This window comes from Dipodomys spectabilis, unplaced genomic scaffold (genome assembly GCF_019054845.1).
Source record: "Dipodomys spectabilis isolate Male_0828 unplaced genomic scaffold, ASM1905484v1 ptg000259l, whole genome shotgun sequence".
NCBI classification, from domain to species: Eukaryota; Metazoa; Chordata; class Mammalia; order Rodentia; family Heteromyidae; genus Dipodomys; species Dipodomys spectabilis.
In genome coordinates, this window is record NW_024870936.1 from 968,145 (window position 1) to 988,807 (window position 20,663).

Consider the following 20,663-nt stretch of genomic DNA (forward strand, 5'->3'; position numbering starts at 1 on the left):
TGGGATATTAAGCCTCGGGGGCTGACAGGAAAACAAAATGAAAATGGCACCAAAAAAAAAAAAAGCTAGGAACTGACCATGGATGGTGTTTTCTTGGTTTTCCCTCCTTGCATGGTGATCATCCCGGGTCCAAATAACACTGCTGTAACCTGTAGGTCACCTGGCAGATTCTCTCTTTTCCTTCCTTGGATGTTGACTGTCCTGGGTCTAAATGACATGGTTGCAACCTGTAGGTCACCTGGCATTGCTGAAGGCTGGCAGGCTGGCAGAGAAGCCATAGGCCAGTCTGGACACCTATGCCCTGTGTTTGAATCCCAGTCATGCCACTTACAAAAGGCTGGAGAGCCTAAGAAGCTGTTGCCTGTCCATAGGAACACCAGATAAATGTAATCAATGTCATGGTTGGATGAGTAGTTCATCAATCAGTCTAATATAAATTTAGACCCAGTAATCACAGTATATTATGCATTAAATCATAGTTTATTATGCATTAAAAAAATACTATTCATTAAATGAAGTCCTCACTAAAGACCCAAGAACCTGTATGAACGTAATATATGTCATTTAATACTAGATAGACATCACTGGCAGTATCAAAATATCTAAATATATATTTACCTGTATACCACTGTCTCCATGGAAAGGTATTGCTATTTTGGCCAAACATGTGGCTCCATCCCAGGTCCTAGGATCCACTTGGCAGCTGAATGGGCTAGAGACTGCCATGCTGACACTCACCCATTCATGAGTTGGGCCTTCTAGGCCCTCAGTTCAGGTCCCAGCATTGCCAAAAATTTCATCTTGGAATAAGATTACAAGTGTGACACCTGTTTTCCTTTTCTGTGCAAGTGCTGGGTGTTAGGTATGATATACATAATATGTGTGCAAAGCTACATGTTATGGAATAGATTGGAATAAATGTAATAAATGATATAGGTGCACTCAAGTCCATAAAATAAATGCTAATTCATTCAGTCAATAATAAAATATAATGAATCACTCCAGCAAACACGATATAGACTGAATATATAGATGTAAGTACAAAGCATATATTTAAAATGTCTATAAATGTTACATTTTCCAGGCTAGTGCTTGAATTCTGGTCTAGGGAAGAGTTGAGAAGTTCATGCATGATTCATATAGGAAATGATAGGCAAGAACTTTGGCAAAATGATTATTTTTATTTAAGACTTCACGAAGTGTGACAATAATAATTACCTTCAGGAAATTGAGGCATTGGGAAAGATCCAAGAATTAGTAGTCACATGGTAGATAGGATTCCAACACAACTTGCCACATCTCTATACAAATAGGTATTTATTAGCATACTAGCTTCAGCTTATGAATGGATGAATATGGTGCACAAACCCCAACCCGGGGATCAAGCTCTGGTCCTGGGGATAGCCTAGATCCTTAATAGCTGAAAAGCTGGTATGCTCATGTGGACCCATTAGAAAGTTGGGCTTGCTAGGCCCGGAGTTCAACTCCCAGCAATGCCAAAAGGTTCATCCAGCTGTGTGAAGCCAATCTTTACAGCTGTTTTCCTGTCCTGTGAAAATCCTGGGACTCAGCGAGGATGGAGAATGCTATATAGGCAATTCTATAGCCATAAGTATAGGTTGTCATCCATGGCAGCACAGATATACCTGTCATCATACTCAATAAAATACACAATACATCCATGAATAAGACTCAAAATTAAAAAAATAATTACATTGAATGCAAGATGCATACCACACCTGTATGTAAATAGAGATATCATGTTTAAAGGAGGTGGGCTTCTTATTTTGTCCACTGCTAGGTCTTCAAATCTGGCCTTTGACCAAGCTTTACATTCTAGTCTTCAGGGATGATGAGCTTCCCCTTCCCCCACAGTGCAATGGGGTTACCCAGACTTGAGCTCAAATTTCAGCACTGACAAAAGATTCATCCTGATGTCAGAAGCCAGTCGTTGCACCTGTTTTCCTCTCGTGTGGAAGTTCTGGGTCAGAGCTAGGATGGAGAGTGAATGCATAGACAAACTTATAACCATGGGAACAGGTCATCATCCATGTTAGAACCGTTAACATGTCACCATACTCAGTAAAATACACAATACATTCATGAATTAGACACAAATTAAGGAGATGTGCACCGAATGCAAAATGCTGTCCACACATATTATCAATATATATCCTATGTTTCAAGTATGAATTTATGACTATGCTGGCCCTCCCTGGTGCTCGATGTCAGGTGCTGGGAACAGTCTAGCTCTTCAGTTGCTCACAGGCCAGTGTCCTCACTTTGACCCTTTCGACAATTGGGCCTGCTAGGTCCTGAGTTCAAATCCCAACAGTGCCAAAACATGAATCCTGATGTGAGAAACCCATCGGTCCACTTGTTTTTTTGTCCTGTGAAAGTCCTTGATCTGAGCTAGGATGGAGAAGGCATAGGCAACTCCATGGCCATAGAAATAGGTTGCTATCCATGTCAGCACATTTATATCTGTCATCATACTTAATAAAATACAGAATGCAACCCTGACTAAGACACAAACCAAAAGAATAACTACACTGAAAACATGATGCATTCCACACATGTATGTAAATAGAGATCCTATGTGTAAAATAGGTGGGCATATGATTTTTTTCAGAGCTGGGGCTTCAATTCAGGCCCTGGGACCAGGCCTGATTTGTAGTCTTCAACGATGGTGAGCTTCTCCTTCCCCCACAGTGCAACAGAGTTACCTAGACCTGAGTTCACATTCCAGCTCCAGCAATAAAATGGCATGAATTCTGAGCTAGGGTGCTTCATTTATAATTTTTCAATTTTTTAATTTTTTTTGCCACACCCAGGGCTTGAACTCAAGTTGTGGCAACTCTGCCTCAGGTCCAATCATCCTAGGCTGCAGCCTCTGGACCGACAGCCCATCCTTGGATCTTAGGACCCCAGGGCTTGGAGGAAAAAGAAAAGCCGGATGGGAAAAAAAAAAGCGGTGGGAAGTTCCAGCTGGCGATTTTAGGTTTTTTTTTTTTTTTGAATGTTGACCATGGTGGGACCAAAGCCGGCAGACTGCAGATTGAAGGTGACCGGGTGTGGCTGAAGGCCTGCTGGCTATCAGGGGAGCCACAGGATGACCGGGCAATGGAGGCCCCAAGGTTGAATCCCAGTCAGCCCCCCTACATTGCGGGAATGGTAGGAGATCCTGAGATACTCGATTCCAGACCTAGGAAGAGTCGTGAAATGAGATCAATCTCATCCTTGAATGAGTAGTTCCTGAGAATGTGAGTAGGAAATGATAGTCAAAATTCATGGGGTATCAATTATTTTTAATAAAGAGTTGATGAAGCGTATCTATAATCATCACAGTCATGAAATGGAGGCATCGGGGAAGGTCCAAGAATTGGTAGTCACAGGGTAGATTGGATTACATCACAGCTCACCATCTCTCCTACTCTATACAGATATGTACTTATTTGCATACTTCCTTCAGCTGATGAATGGATGATTATTGTGCTCCCCCTGCCTTACTCCCGGGGCTAGATCTCAAGTCCTGGGAACGCCCTAGCTCCTTAGTGGCTCAAAGGCTGGTGTGCTTACATGGACCCATTCACCTACTGGGCCTGCTTAGTGGTGAGTTCAGATCCCAGCAGTGCCAAGAGATTCATCCTGTCAGAAGCCAAATGTTGCCCCTGTTTTCCTTACCTATGTGAGTTCTGGGTCCCAGCTATGATGCCATGGCCATGGCAAAAGGTTTTCATCCATGTCAGCCCAGTTACACCTGTCACATATACTCAAAAACACACAATACATCCATGAATAGCATACAAAAATAAAGAGGATAACTACACTCAATGCACGAGGCAGTCCACACAATGGATGTGAATATACATCCCATGTTTCAATGATGCATTGAGGACTCTTGTGACCACCCTGGTGCTCGATCTAAGTTCCTGGGAATGGCCCAGTTCCTTAGTGGCTCACAGGCTGGTGTGCTCATGAGGACCCATCGGGCAGTTGGGGCTCCTAGGCAGAGTTTGAATCTGAGCACTGTCAAAAATTCACCCTGATGTGAGAAACCATTCATTGCACCTGTTCTTCTGTGCTGTGCAAGTTCTTGGTCTCAGCTAGGATGGAGAATGTTTAGGTAACTCTATACTCATGGGAATAGGTTGTAATCCAGGTCACCACACTTATATCTGTCATCCTATACTCAAGAAAACACAAAATACATCAATGAATAAGACACCAGATAAAGACAATGACTACACCGAACACAAGATGCTGCCCACCCATGTATAGAAATAGAGATCCTCTGTTTAAATTCTGAATTTATGACTACGATGGCCTCCACTGGGGCTTGGTCTCAGGTCCTAGGAAAAACCTAGCTGCTTAGTGGCTCAAGGGCTGGTGTGCTCACCATGACTCATCCACCACTTGGGCCTGCTAGGCCTTGAGTTCAAATCCAAGTACTACCAAAAGATTCATCCTGATGTTAGAAGTCAATCATTGCACCTGTTTTCCTATGCTGTGAAAGTCCTGGATCTCAGCTAGGATGGAGTATGCCATATAGGCAACTCTATACTCATGGGAATTGGTTGACATCCTTGTCAGCACAGTTATAGTTGTCATCACACTCAATAAAATACACAATGCATCCATGAATAAGACACAAAATCAAGAGAACCAGTACACAGAACTCAAGATGCTTTCCACCTATGCATGGAAATATAGCTCCTGTGTTTAAATTATGAATTCATAAATATATTGACCACTGCAGGGCACTACCTCAGGCCCTGGGAATGGCCTAGCATCTTATTGTCTCACAGGCTGGTTTGCTCACCTTGACCCATTCACCAATTCTGCCTGCTAGGCTCTCAGTTCAAAAACCAGCACAGCCAAAAGAGCCATCCTGATGTGAGAAACCAATGGATCCACAAGATTTCCTGTCCTGTGAAGGTCCTGAGCCTCAGAGAGGATGGAAAATGCTATATACGCAACTCTATAGTCATGGGAATAGGTTGTCATCCATGGCATCACAGATATATCTGTCACCATACTCAATAAAATACACAATACATCCATGAATAAGACTCAAAATTAGAAAATAACGCATACCACAGCTGTATGTAAATAGATATCCTATGTTTAAAAGAGGGGGACTTCTTATTTTGTTTAGTGCTAGGGCTCCAAATCAGGCCCTGGACCAGGCCTGACATTCTAGTCTTCAAGGATGGAAAGCTTCCCCTTCCCCCCAGGGAAATGGGGTTACCCAGACATGAGTTCAAATCCCAGAACTGACAAAAGATTCATCCTGATGTCAGAAGCCAATCGTTGCACCTGTTTTCCTCTCGTGTGGAAGTCCTGGGTCTCAGCTAGGATGGAGAATGAATGCATAGGCAAACTTATAACCATGGGAACACGTCATCATCCATGTCAGTACAGTTATACCTGCCACCATACTCAGTAAAATACACAATACCTCCATGAATTAGACACAAATTAAGGAGAATTGCACTGAATGCAAGATGATTCCACACATGTATGTCAATACAGATCCTATGTTTCAAGTATGAATTTATGCCTATCCTGGCCCTCCCTGATGCTCGATGACAGGCTTACCTTCTCAGTTTCTCACAGGCCAGTATCCTCCCCTTGACCCTTTCGCCAATTGGGCCTGCTAAGCTTTGAGTTCAAATCCCAACTCTGCCAAAACATGAATGCTGGTGTGAGAAGCCCAGAGTTGCACCTGTTTTCCTGTACTCTGAAAGTTCTGGGTCTCAGCTAGGTTGCAGTATGCTATATAGGCAACTCTATACTCATTGGAATCCGTTCCCATCCATGTCAGCACAGTTATATCTGTCATCACACGCAATAATATACAAAATGCATCCCTGATGCACAATAAAAAGAATAACTACACTGAATACATGATGCATTCCACAGATGTATGTAAATAGAGATCATCTTTGTAAATTATGAATTTATATCAATCACGGACCCCACCAGGGTTTGATCACAGGTTCTGGGATGGACCTAACCCCCTATTGGCTCACGGGCTGTTGTGCTCACCATTACCCATTCACCAGTAGGGCTTTCTAAGCCTTGAGTTCAAATCCCAGCACTGTCAAAAGATGAATATTGATGTGAGAAGCCAATTGATCCACCTCTTTTCCTGTGCTGTGAATGTCCTGCTTCTCAGCTACGAATGGAGCATACTATGTAGGCAATCTATAGCCATAGGAATAGGTTGACATCCAGTTTAGCACAGTGATACCTGTCACCATACACAGTAAAATACACAATAACTCCATGAATTATACAAAAATTAAGAAGAAGTGCACCGAATGCAAGATGCTGTCCACACATATTTATCAATATATATCCTATGTTTCAAGTATGAATTTATTCTTATCCTGGCCCTCCCTGGTGCTCGATGTCAGGTGCTGGGAACAGTCTAGCTCCTCAGTTGCTCACAGGCCAGTGTACTCACCTTGACCCTTTCGACAATTGGGCCTGCTACGTCCTGAGTTCAAATCCCAACAGTGCCAAAACATGAATCCTGATGTGAGAAACCCATCGGTCCACTTGTTTTTTTGTCCTGTGAAAGTCCTTGATCTGAGCTAGGATGGAGAAGGCATAGGCAACTCCATGGCCATAGAAATAGGTTGCTATCCATGTCAGCACATTTATATCTGTCATCATACTTAATAAAATACAGAATGCAACCCTGACTAAGACACAAACCAAAAGAATAACTACACTGAAAACATGATGCATTCCACACATGTATGTAAATAGAGATCCTATGTGTAAAATAGGTGGGCATATGATTTTTTTCAGAGCTGGGGCTTCAATTCAGGCCCTGGGACCAGGCCTGATTTGTAGTCTTCAACGATGGTGAGCTTCTCCTTCCCCAACAGTGCAACAATGTTTCCCAGACCTGAGTTCTAATCCCAGCTCTAGCAGTAATATGGTGTGAATTCTGAGCTAGGGTGCTTCATATATATGTATATATACACATATATACACACATGTATACATATACATATGTATACATATGTATGTATACATATACATATGTATATATGTATACATATATATAAATATACATATATGTATATATACATATGTATATATATGCATATATATGTATATATATATATACATATATATATATATATATATATATATTTTAACCAGACCCGGTGCTTGAACTCAAGTTGTGGCAACTCTGTCTCAGCTCGGATCATCCTAGCCTGTGGCCTGTGGACCTACAGCCCATCCTCAGATCCTAGGACCCCAGGTCTTGCAGGACAATAAAAAAGGCACGAGGGGAAAAAGAGCGGTGGGAAGTTCCACCTGGTGCTTTTACATTCATTTTCCTTTGCACGGTGACCATGGTGGGTCTGAACCCGGAGACCTACAGAGTGAAGGTGACCTGGAGTTGGTGAAGGCCTGAAGCTGATGGGGAAGCCCAGGCCGACTGGGCTACGGAGGCCCCGAGGTCAAGTCCCGGTCAGCCCCCTTCATTGAGGGAATGGTGGGAGATCCTGAGATACTCATTTCCGGACCTAGGAAGAATCGTGGAATGTGATCAGTCTCATCCTTGAATGAGTAGTTCCTGCAGGATGTGAGTAGGAAATGATAGGCAAGATTCCTGGGCTATCAATTATTTTTAATGAAGAGTTGATGAAGCATGACCATAATCATCACAGTCATGAAATGGAGCCATCAGGAAAGATCCAACAATCAGTAGTCACAGGGTAGATTGGATTCGATCACAGGTTGCCATCTCTTCTATTCTATACAAATATGCATACTATCTTCAGCTTATGAATGGAAGACTATTTTGCTCTCCACCTGCCCTACTCCCAGGACTCAATATAGGTCCTGGGAACAGCCAAGTTACTTAGTTGCTCACATCATGGTGTCCTCACCTTGACCCTTTCTCCAATTGGGCCTGTTAGGCTCTGAGTTCAAATACTAACACTGCCAAAAGAGGAATGCAGGTGAGACAATCCAATCCGTCCGCCTGTTTTCCTGTCCTGTGAAAGTTCTGGGTCTCAGATATGATGGAGAAGGCTTAAGCAATTCTATAGACATGAGAATAGATTGTCATCCACGCCAGCACAGTTATATCTGTCATCATGCCCAATTAACAAAATGCGTACATGACTAAGACATACAATAAAAAGAATAACTACACTGAACGAATGTATGTGAATAGAGATCCTATGTTTAAAATAGGTAGGCATATGATTTTTGCCAGTGCTGGGGTTTCAATTTAGGCCCTGGGAGCAGACCTGACCTTGTAGTCTTCAAGGATGGTAAGCTTGTCTTCTCCAACAATGCTATAGTGTTACCTAAACCTGAGTTGGAAGCCCAGCTGTGGCAGAAAAATGGTGTGAATTTTGAACTAGGGTGCTTTCTTAGTTTTTTAGTTTTGTTTTTGCTCACCAAGGTATTTGAACTCAGTTCATGGCAACACTGCCTCAGCTTCGATCACTTTAGGCTGGTGGGCTGCCACAGGCCCATAGTGGATCCTGTGATCCTAGGCCCTGAAGCTTTGCAAGAGTTAAAAAAAACCCACACAGAAAAATAGCCATGGGATGAATATTTAAAATTTTCTTCCTTTGCATGGTGACCAATCTGGGTCCGAATTACACGGCTATAAAGGGTACTTCACTTTGCATTGGCCATGGCTAGCGTGCTATCAGGGAAGCCACAGGCCCATATGTCATCGTAGGCCCTGATTTTTAATCCTGGTGCTGACACCTACCAAAGCAGAGACTTCCCAAGAGACTCGTTCTTATGCATGGGAATAACAATAGACTGTGAGCAAACTCATGATTGAATGAGAAGTTTCTGCGGGCATTGGTCTAGTATAAAATTAGACGCAATGATCCTAGGATGCTGATTGATCTTAATGAATGGTTTATTAAGCATGAAAACAATACTATTCCTTCAATGGCGGCATAATAAATTCCTAAGAGTTGGTAGGAATGCAGTTTATGTCATTGAATCCTAGGTAGATGTCTCTGAAATTCTATACAAATATATATTTTTTGATATACTACCACCTGCCTATCCATGTATGGCTATTTTGTCCTCCCATGTGGCTCAATCTCAGGGTCTGGGAACTGCCTGGCAGCTTTTTGGCTAGAGGATGCCGTGTTGACACACTCATTCATGAATTGCGTCTGCTAGGCCCTGAGTTCAGATCCCAGCACTGCAAACAATTGGATTGTGGAATAAGAAACCAAGTGTGAAACCTGTTTTCCTTTCTTCTGGGTGTCAGACATTATGGAGAACATGTCTACAAATTTAGATACTATGTGATGGGATGTCATCAATATAATAAATGGAATGTATATCATATGTCATCACAGTCAATAAATGGTAAATAAATGAATAAAACAAAAATACAGTCAATAAACAGGATATAGACTGAACATCTATAGGTAAGTACAAATCCTATCTTTATAATGTATATAAACAGTATGTTTTCCAGGGCTGGGATTGAATTCAGGCCTAGGGACCAGGCCCGACTTTCTTGTCTTCAAGCATGTTGAGCTTCCCCTTCATCCACAGTGCTTCAGTTACCCAGACCCTGAGTTCAAATCCAAAGCCTGGTAGGAAAAATGGCGAGAATTGAAAGCAGGGAGCTAAATTGTGTGTGTGTGTGTGTGTGTGTGTGTGTGTTGTAAAGCAAGTTCTTGAACTTAGGTCGTGGCAACTCTGCCTCAGCTTCCATCACCCTAGGCTGGGGTGCAGCCACTGGAGCCACAGCCGATCCTGGGATTCTAGATCTCCAGGCCTTGTGTGGGGAAAAAATGTGCACAGAAAAAAAGTGGTAGGAAGAAAAAAATAGGGCTAGGAACGTGGCTCAGTGGTAGAGCACTTGCCTTGCATGCTTGAGGCCCTGGGATTGATTCCTCAGCACCACATAAGCAAAAATAAAAAAGCCGGAAGTGGTGTTGTGGCTCAAGTGGTAGCGCGCTAGCCTTGAGCTGAAGAGCTGAGGGACAAGGCCCAGGCCCAGAGTTCAAGCCCACGATTAGTCCCCTCCCCACAAAAAAAGGTGGTAGAGCCATGTGCCCGTGGCTCACACCTGTCATCCTAGCTACTCAGGAGACTGAGATCTGAGTATCTTGGTTCAAAGCTAGCCTGGACAGGAAAGTCAGTGAGACACTCATCTCCAAGAAATCACTAGAAAAATGGAAGTGGTGATGTGACTCAAGCGGTAGAGTGCTTGCCTTCAGCTGAAGAGCACAAGAACAGCGCCCAGTCCCAGAGTTCAAGCCTTATGACCAACCAAAAAAAAAAAAAAAGTGACGGGATTGCGTTTTTACATTTTCTTCCTTTGCACTGTGACCATCTGGGTCTGAATGACATGGCTCCAAAGGGTACTTCACCTTGCATTACTGAAGGATGGCAGGGTATTGGGGAAGCCATAGTCTCGCACGGCAACGCAGGCCTAGAGTTTGAATGCCAGTAATGCCACTTCCAGAGGGCGGGAGATCCTAAGAGACTCGTTACCATCCATAGGAATAATGATGGAATGTTTTCAATGTCACGGTTGAATGAGCTGATCGTGAATGCTACTCATATAAAATTAGACTTCATGATTTCAGTAGACTGATTCCATTCAATGTAAAGCATTAAAAGAATACTATTTCTTACGGATATGCAATAATTCCAGGACACTGATTTACTTAATAGTTTATTAAGGATGAAAACAATAACATTAATTATATGGAGGAGTAATAAATACTCAAGAACTGGTGGGAATGTAGTCTATGTAACTGAATAATGTGTAGACATCTCTGGCACTCTATAAAGATATATATTTATTAGCATACTACAATCTGCGTGTCACTCTGTTCTTATTTTGTCAACACCTGAGGCTCGATCTCAGGTCCTAGGAACTGCCTGTCAGGTCAATTTGCCCCAGGATGGCATGCTGACACTCATCCATTAATGAATTGGGCCTTGTAGGCCACGAGTTCAGTTTCCAGCATTCCCAAAAAATGAATCGTGGAATAAGAAGGTGATGGTGACACAAGTTTTCCTTTTTTGTGAAAGTCCTGGGTGTCAGGTATGAAGTGGAACACATATGCAGACCTATATCTATGGAATCAATGAAATCAATGTTCTGTGTGCCATAATAGTAAATAAAATGAATGGTCAATACATGAATAAAACAAAAAATAAAATGAATACACTGAATGCTATATGGAGTCAACCTATGTATGTAAATATAAATCATACATTTACAATGTACATGAATAGGATGTTTTCTAGTGCTAGGGATAGATTTCAGGCCTAAGGAATAGACTTGAATTTCACAACTTCAAGGAGGTGAGCCTCCCCTTCTCACATAGTGCAACAGAGTTACCCAGACCATGAGTTCCAATCCCAGTCCTGACAGAAAAAATGGCAGCTCTATACTATGTGATACCCAATTCTTAGGTATTTCATTCTGCCTCCATTTAATGAATGTGATTGTTTAAATGCTTCATAATCTATTAATTAAAATCAATCAGTTTCATAGAATATAATTGTGTACAATTTTATACTAGAATCATTGAAGAACTGCCCATTCAATCATGACATATATCACATGCCATTGGTAATCATATGGATAGGATTGAGTTTCTTAGGATCTCTAGCCATTTGGACATGGCAGGACCAGGATTCCAATTTTGGGTTCCAGCTCCCACCACTTCAACCCGAGGATAGGGAAATCACTGGTCTGTGCCAGAACATCAGCAAGGCCAATGATTAGGTAAGCACCAATGGCTCTCAGCAGTCCTGCTTGACACTTTCAAGGCTGTGATAGGAGGATCAGGGTCAAAGTCACCCTAGGCAGGAAACTCCTTGAGACCATGTCCAACTTTAGTGCCAACAAAGCCAGAAGTATAGCCATGTGGCTTCACTGGTGGAGGCTAGCCTTGAGCAAAAGCAGCTCAAGGACTGTGCCCAGATCCTGAGTTCAAGGTCCAGGACTAGCAACAAACAGACATATACCACAATCTGTGCAGCCATCCAGCTAAAGCAGTTCACCCTCTTGTCCCCAACTGGATTGGACTGAGTTTCCTGGGAAAGGGGCTGCTGTCATCTTGACTCTGCCCATTCTGCCTGCATCACAGGATTCCTGCCACACCCCCATTCTTTCTTGGTTCTTTCTGACCAATGGCAAATAAGAATGGTGCCCATGGCCACATTCCATGCTGCCCGGTAACACCTGGATTCCCTCAGTTGGTTGACACCAATACCAGCAGTTGAGGAAGGTAGAGGTGGCTGAGTGGTGAGCAAGAGACTTGAGGAGACTTTGGACTAAAGTAGGAAATTGACGTCCTAGTCAGTGAGTCAGAGAATAGAGGATTTCCCAGAACCTTGGAATGTGGACAGCCCATCTTTCCCAGTGCTCAGATATCTGAAACAACAAGACTCCATGATAGAGCTTCAGGCAAGAAACTGCCACAAGAACACTGGCAGAAGAATCCTCCAAACAGACATGCAACATTCAAGAAAACAAAGAACACAAAAAAGTGAAGGATCCCCAAGACAAACGCCACTGGGGAGCGTGATTCAAAGCAGAGTCCGGCCAAAGGTGATGCTGACCACGGGCCTCCCCTGCCTATGGACACAGTCACAGCCACCAGCATCCAGAGTGTCGATGGTCCCGAAACCACCAAGGATCCACAGAGGTGTTACTGACATGAGGTTCCTGCTCTGGATCTCAGCAAAAGAAGTAAAGAGGCGCTCTGTGCCAAGATCCAATCACTGAAGCAGGAAAGGCCAGATCTTCAGGATCAATAGGAGAAAGAGAGGGAGAAGATAGCCCAGCTGTACACAGCAATGGAAACGGAGCTAGAGATCCACAAGGTACTCATACAGAGGTCGGTTTGGCAGAAAGTTATTTACAATATGCACTGTCCCACTTGCAGCACGCGACCAATGACAGAGAAGAGAGCACGAAGTTCTCACCAGCTGCCTGCAGGCTGGTGGAGCTGGAGATGGCAGCGTCTGTGGTCACTGCTCACAGAATGAGACCAAAATGTTCTTCAAACAGCTGAATGATGTGACCCTTTAGCTCGAGGAAAATATTAGAAGCTTCAATGATCTGGAGCAAGTGAACACCGAGTTGCAAGAGAGCTGGAAGTGCTCTGGACACAGTGGAGCAACATGAAGAAGAGATTCTGCAAGTTCCAACAAGCGCTGGTGGGCCATGAGTTACTAAAGACACTACTGGACAACCTGAACTGGATGGTGAATGCAGCAAATCTAGAGAGAGACACCTTCATGGAAGACCTGAGCATTGAGAAGTCCGTGCAGCAGGAGGAGGCCCGGTGGAAGATCTAGTGGATGAACCAACTGACAAAGGAGAAGGATCGAGGAGCAAGGCAAGTGTTTGACCTAAGGAGGAGCTGCAGGAACTGAGAAGGAAGAAGGCAGAACCACGGCCCCCTGCGGGACCATTTCCAGCCAAGCGGCAGGTGCAGGCCCAGGCTTACTGCACGCAGATGGAGTTGAAAAGCCTGGAGGAACAACTTCACATCCAGGTCCAGGAAAACCAGAGGCTCTGTTTCCAGAACGGAGCAGCAGAAGCAACTGTGGAGACCAGAGGAAAAGGCCAAGGATCATCAAGAGATCCCTGAGACCCCACGATGCACATGTGTGTGCAGTGGACAGATGGAGGAACAGCTGGCCCTGCTGCGGGATGCTCTTCACAGGGTGAGCAGTGAGAAGGAGAAGCTCGCCAGCATCCTGGACTAAGAGCAGCAGGTGAAGAAACACCTGCTGGAACAGCTGGACCACACAGAGGAGAATATATAGGAATGGAAAGAGATGGCTGAGAGAGAGCCAAGCGGCTCAGGAGCGGCACTAGCCGTCCCTGGCCCAGCTGCAGGAGCTCAGAGCCACCTGTGAGCTACACATCACCTCCAATGAGCAGCTGAGCTCTGAGAAGGAGGCACTGCAGCAGCACCTAGAGAGTCAGACCCAGCTGCTGTAGCAGCTGAAGCAAGTGCAGGGCCCCACCAACTGGCAGGACCACATGGTGCCTCCAAAGTGGCAGGACACGCTCAAATGCCTGGAAGTGATCAGACCACAGGAGGAGTGCCTGTAGTCCCAGCTGAGCTTCCTGGCTTTCCCTGGGGAAGGTGAAGATGAGAGCCCTGGAAAAGCAAAAGATGAGGAAGCAACTCTTCCCAACGTGACCATCACAGAGGATGGAGACGTCCCCCAAACCTAGAGGGATGTGGATCTGTGAGTGCTCTCGGTGGCTGAAATCCACGGGGGAAAACTCCTGTGCCAAGAGTGGCAGACCTACTGTGGGTGCCCATCCCATCTGGCAGCTCAGTGTCAGAGAAACCTGGAGCCACAGGCTGGCACCACAGCCTGCATGGGGATGGGAAGTGGGACACGTGGTCGTCAGAGAAGAAAATCTGCTTCATCCACAACCTGTATGATGAGTTGGACTTCCAGAGTCCAGCAGATGAGCTCCACCATCTATGAGCCAGCTGTTGGCACACATCAGCACCATTGAGGAATCCCTTGTGGCGTTTAAACACCAGATGTTTGTCCTGGATGAGCTGTGTCAGGAGAAACCTGAGTACATGTGTTGGTTGTCCCAGGAGAAGGTGGAGAAGAGGAGAGAGCTGTAGAAGCCGCTGTGGTTCCTCTCAGAGGAAGGCATGGACAGCAGGCACCAGACACCAGCACAGGCTGAGTCCCCCGCCACCATCGCCACTTCAGACGCCTCAGGCTCCAGGGTGGTCAAATGAGTGAGGAACAGAAAGATTGTATGAATTGCCACTTCAACACAGTGTGGAAACTTCCAGAGGAGAGGTCGGGGTTCCCTACCCCATAGAGGACTCCCCCTTGGAGCACATCCTGCCACAGAAGCACCACATCCAGATCGCCCACAGTTCGAGGGCTCAGGTGAAGAGCACTCCCTCCCTTTCTTCTGTAGACTGATGTGGATGATGACCCTCTATGTGACATAATGAGTCTCAAAAGCCTCAGCAGCCACCACAAGTAGGTGGTCAGGTGCCCTTCTCTCAGGCCTCCATCTGACAGGTGATGGGAAGGGTAAACTGCGGGTCGGGTAGGGCAGAGGCTGCCAGGAGGCGGTCCATATTCAAGGGACATCTAATGGACGATTGGTGGCCAGGGAAGAAGCCCATGTTATGCTTATCACAAAGAATGAATTGTTTTCAAAGGGAAAACATGCCTCCAACAAAGATTTGTTCTTCCAGTCCTGGGGCTTGAACTCAGGGCTTGGCCACTGTCCCTGAGTTCTTTTTCTCATGGCTAGCACTCTACCCTTGAACCACAGTGCCACTTCTTGTTTTCTGATGGTTCATCGAGGATGAGTCTCACATACTTTCCTGCCTAGAATGGTTTTGAACTGTGATCCTCCAGATCTCAGCTTCCAGAGTAGATAGGATGACATACAAGAACCATCAGTGCTCAGCATGTGATACCTTTTGAAGGCTTCTTGGCAAGTCTGTAAAAAGAGCTCCAAAGGGCCTGGATTGACCTTGACTCAATCAAGGAGCTGGGATGGGGGAAAGCTGATGTTCTAGCCATTCTGTTCCCCCAAATTAAAGATGTCACCTGGTGTTGGATGCATGAAACACCTAGGTCAAACACCACCAGGCTTAGCGGAGAAAAGGTAGAGAATATCCAAAGATTGCAGTGTAGAAATCTGATTTTGCATGCATGTGGTGTGTGTAGTGTGTGTGTGTGTGTGTGTGTGTGTGTGTGTGTGTGTGTGTGTGTGTGTGTGTGAACTCAGGCTCTATCCTGAGTTTTCTTGCTCAAGATTAGTGCTCTGCCACTTGAGCCACAGCCCCAATTGCTTTTTGATGGTTAATTGTAGGTAAGAATCTCAAGGATTTTCCTGTCCAGGGTGGCTTTGAAGCATAATGGTGGCCTCAGGGAAGCAAGAGTAAACACAACTTGCAGGTATAATCCCTATGGTGGGAGACTCCTGCCCCCTTGTAGCTGGACGTGGGACATGTGGCCTCATGCCATTGTGGGGGCTACTGTCCTGTAGAGTTCAATTGGGGGAAGTGACCAGGGCCACGCTGACTTTTGCCCACCCTGAATGCTGATTCCAGAGCAGATCTGTTCCACCCTAGGCCAAGAGTGCTCTAGAAGGCCCAGCTCCCAGGGGCACAAGGAAGGGAGAGGTCAGCTCCAGGCCCAGCTAAGAGCCTTTGCCCACGAACACCCCAACTTGCCCTTCCTGATCCCCGTAATGCCTGTCAAAGAACAACCTCCCCAAATAATTGGAGCTGTGGCTCAAAGTGGTAGAGCTCTAACAGTGAACCAAAGAGCTCAGAGACAGGGCCCCCAAGCTTTGAGTTCAAGACCCCCAGCTGACCCTCCCCCATAAAACATAGGTTAGCTAAATGTGAGCTAGTAGGATTTGTGAAGTGTTTCTGAAGAACGGTGATACAGAAGAAAGCACCCTAATTCTAATTACAGCTGAACTTGTAACATACAGCTATGTGCTGAGTCCTTCACAGGGTGCTGTTTTCTGGGTCCTTCCCACATGAGGGTTTTGTGCTGAGTCCTCAAAAAGCATTTTGTGTACTGAGTCATCCCAAAGGGTGCTATTTTCTGAGTCCTTGAGAACAGTGGGCAGTGCTGGGTTTTCCAAAGTGTGCTGTGTGCTGAGTCCATTACACAATATACTTTATGCTGAGTCCGTCAAAAAGGTGCAGTGTGCCAATTCATCCCAAAAGGTGCTATGTGCTGAGCCCTTGAGAAGGGAGGGACAGGTGAATTTTTCAATGGTTTCTGTGGGCTGAGTCCTTTACACAGGGTACTTTTTCTGAGTCCTTCAAAAGAGGCTGTGTGCTGAATCATTCCAATGGTTGCAATGTGCTGCATCCTTGAGAAGAGTGGGACAAGGTGAGTTTTTCGAGCGCTGTATGCCGAGTCTTTTACACAGGTTGCTCTGTACTGTCCTTCAAATGGTGCTGTGTGCTGAGTCCTTTCACAGGGTGGTATGTGTGAGTCCTTCAAAACTGTGTTATGTGCTGAGTTTTTCAAAGGGTGCTGTGCACTGAATGTTTTACACAAGGTGCTACATACTCAGCCCTTCAAAGAGTGGTGTGAGTTTTTCAAAGGGTGCTGTGCACTGAATGTTTTACACAAGGTGCTACATACTCAGCCCTTCAAAGAGTGGTGTGTGTGTGGAGTCTTCACACATGGTGCTATGTGCTGAGTTCTGGAAAAGAGTGTTATGTGCTGGGCTTTTCAAAGCCTGCCATGCACTGTGTCCTATACACTGTGTGCTATGGACTTCCTCCTTCAAAGGGAGCTGTGTGCTGAGTCATCCCAAAGGTTACTATATGCTAAGTTCTTCAAAGGGTACACTGTGCTGAGTCCTTTACGCAGGGTGCTATGTGCTGGTTTCTGAAGTGTGCTGTGTGCTGAGTCATCCCAAAGGGTGCTATGTTCTGAGGTAGTTATCCCCAACAATCTCTCTCTCTCTCTCTCCCTCTCTCTCTCTCCCTTTCTCTCTCTCTCACACACATACAGCGGTCACTGTGCACCTGCTTGATGTGTGGAGTGGAGAAGAATGGAGGAGAGTCTCCTCCAGAGGTGGGGCTGAGGGGAGATTCGATCCCCCGGGCAAGTGCTAGGGTTGGCAGGGAGTGCTGAGTTAAAGTGAGGTTGCAATTCCCATGGCCTGGAAGCCTTAGGGCCCAGTCAGAACTGCTCTGGTAGTCAAGGGTGGGGGGCTGGGCTGAGGAGAGGAGGGGGTGGGGTCCAGGGGAGGAGGAGGCATGGACCAGGGGGCTCACTGTGGTGGCAGCAGTGGCCAGGGTCTCTCAGTGGTAGGCACGCATGCATGGAGGGGGCTAGGCTGTCCACAAAAGGAGTGGAGGCAGAGACAGAGAGAGAGAGAGACAGGGAGACAGAGAGAGAGAGAGAGAGAGAGAGAGAGAGAGAGAGAGAGCAGAGAGGAGCGAGCACATGCACAAGAGGAAGCGGCTTCAGTGGCTGTCTGAGGTCTCAATTGAAGTGAAGGTCCTGGCCAGGAGCCCAGAGCATATGGAGCTGGCACAGCAGACACATCACCTCAACTTTGGAATTCTTTAAGTTTGATTGGGACAACTGAAATGCCAGCTTTTCCAGGGTTTTTTCTTTAAGCTGGCAATTACTAGTAATGACTGGGATTATAGGTCAAATTAGATGGAGGATTTCAGCTGCCAAACTATGATGTTCAAAGCAGCACATGCAGAGTTCCCAAGCCAGATCGTCTCTTGTCATGAATATCGTACCATGACTGCCTTCCTCCAGCAGATGCTAATCCTCCTCTGGTTCTCTCTAGTGTGACCACCACAGTCAAGGACAACATGGGAAGCAGAGACGGTGACCTCGCATCCCAAGCCTGCCAGCTGTGAGCAGAGATGATTCCCAGCACCTGCACAGGAATCTGAGAGATCCAGAGACCCCAGATGCCTCAAGGATCCTTTCTCTGCAACATGAAACCTGGGGGCCGTATGTGGTGGACCATCCTGTCCCCAGGGGGAGAAGAGGAGGCCCCTTCAGCCAGTTGTTCACCTCATGGCAACCTCATTCACACCTGAGGGCGGAACTGAGTGACAAAGTGTGGGTCAGTGCTGGACAAAGATCTTTGAGAAGAGAGGCATCCAAGAGGCCCCAGAATCCAGCGAGTACATGGTGGCTCACATCCTCAGAGCCAAAACAGTTAAGTGCGGTGGCACCAGGAGGGCAGGACAAGGGACGAGGGAGAACTGTGGTAGAACATAGCTTTGACACCTCTCCCATCAATCCTTCCACTCCCAGGATACTTACCTGAGTTGGATGGGAGTTTTCTATAATATTGTCATAGAGAGATGCTCATTTATTTGCCCAACAAACCGTTACAATGTGTGTGCCAGGTCCAGGCAATCATAAACGATGAAAGGTTCCAGTGCCAGTTCCACAGCACATGGAGAAATCTTGATTTGAGCTGGATGCCGGTGCTTCACACCTGACATCCTAACTACTTAGGAGGCTGAGATAGGAGGACTGAGGCTTAATTCCCAGGCAGAAAAGCCTGTAAGACTCTTTTTTTTTGGGGGGGGGGTGGGGTCTGGTCGTGGGACCTGAACTCTGGGCCTGGGCACTGTCCCTCAGCTCTTCAGCTCAAGGCTAGGGCTCTACCACTTGAGCCACAGCGCCACTTCCGGCTTTTTTGTTTTTTCTTATGTGGTGCTGAGGAATCGAACCCAGAGCCTTGACCATGCAAGGCAAGTGCTCTACCACTGAGCCACCTTCCCAGCCCACCTGTAAGACTCTTATCTCCAACAAACAACCAAAAAGAAAATGCCAGAAATAGATGAGTGGCTCAAACTGTAGACTGTTGGCCTTGAGTAAAAAGGCTCAGAGACAGCACCCAGGATCTGAGTTCAAGGCCCAGAAGTGACACAAAGAAAGGAAAGAGAAAGAGAGGAGGGAAGGATGGAGGGAGAAAAGGAGGAAAGGAAGGAAGAAGGGAGCATGCAAGCCTTGGTTGAAATCCCTGGATCAAGGGAACCAACCATTCACAATCTCTGTGGGAACAGTTTCAGAGCCTAAAGCCAGTATGTAGGACAAAGCCATTGACCCCTCAGCAACTTCATGACATCCAGGAGCTGTGTGTTCACCGACTGCAGAGAGAAACAGCCTCGGGTAGACCTTAGGGCTCAGGATGCGTCACCAAATTTCAGTCTCTGCAGGCCCTCCGAGTTTATTTTCTGGTCAGATAAGAAGAAAGTGTCCAAGGAATAGGGAGGTATAGGCTGAGGGAGTGTCAAGAGGAGGGGGGCAATGGATAAACAGGAAGATGAAGAGGGAGGAACATCCCAGGTCAGGTGTGTCAGGCTATTGGAGCCATGACCTTACCTGACAACCTAGACCATCAGTGATAGAGCCTTCGACCGAGCCACATGGCTGTTAAAAATCCTGGCACTTTGGTTTCACTATTGACAAGCTGGCTGTCATCCACTGCAGGATGCCTGTGCGGTACATCCTTGGGGACTGGGATTATTGCTGGCTCTATCTGAAGATGACACCCCGGTGTTCATTCCTTGACCAGAGACAGACGTGAGTGTGCCACTGGCACAGGACAGCCAGAGAATGAGGGCTGGAGTTAGACCCGTGTTGCCCCGAGACTTCCTCTAGGGGACTCTAGGGCCCTGTGACTGCTATTCTCAGAGGCAGAGGTGGGTCACTTTGCTGGCTCAGCCTGTAGTCCAGATGGCAAATCTGGGATTCAGAGAAGGTCAATTGTAAGTGGGGCAGGGATGGGTAGAGCCTGGTGGAAAAAACAGAGGCACTGACTCTGAGCAGGGTTGTTTTATTGAGGATACTCACAACCCAGGAACATTCCTGGGATGGATCGGCCTTTTTCTCCCTCCTTAGAGAGAGGGACCAAGAGCCCTCCAGTCTGCATCCCTTGGCCAAGAAATCCTTTTGTTCCCATATCTTGTGGTTGGATAACTAGACCTCACGTGCCTGCTCAGTGTCGATGCAGGACAGTGAGATCTTGAGTCCTTGATGAGGTCACGGGATCCTCAGTATGAGATTGTACTTGACCATCCTGACTTGGTGCATGGTCAGTCCCATCTAAGACTGCTGTGATCTAGGACATAGAATCCAGACGA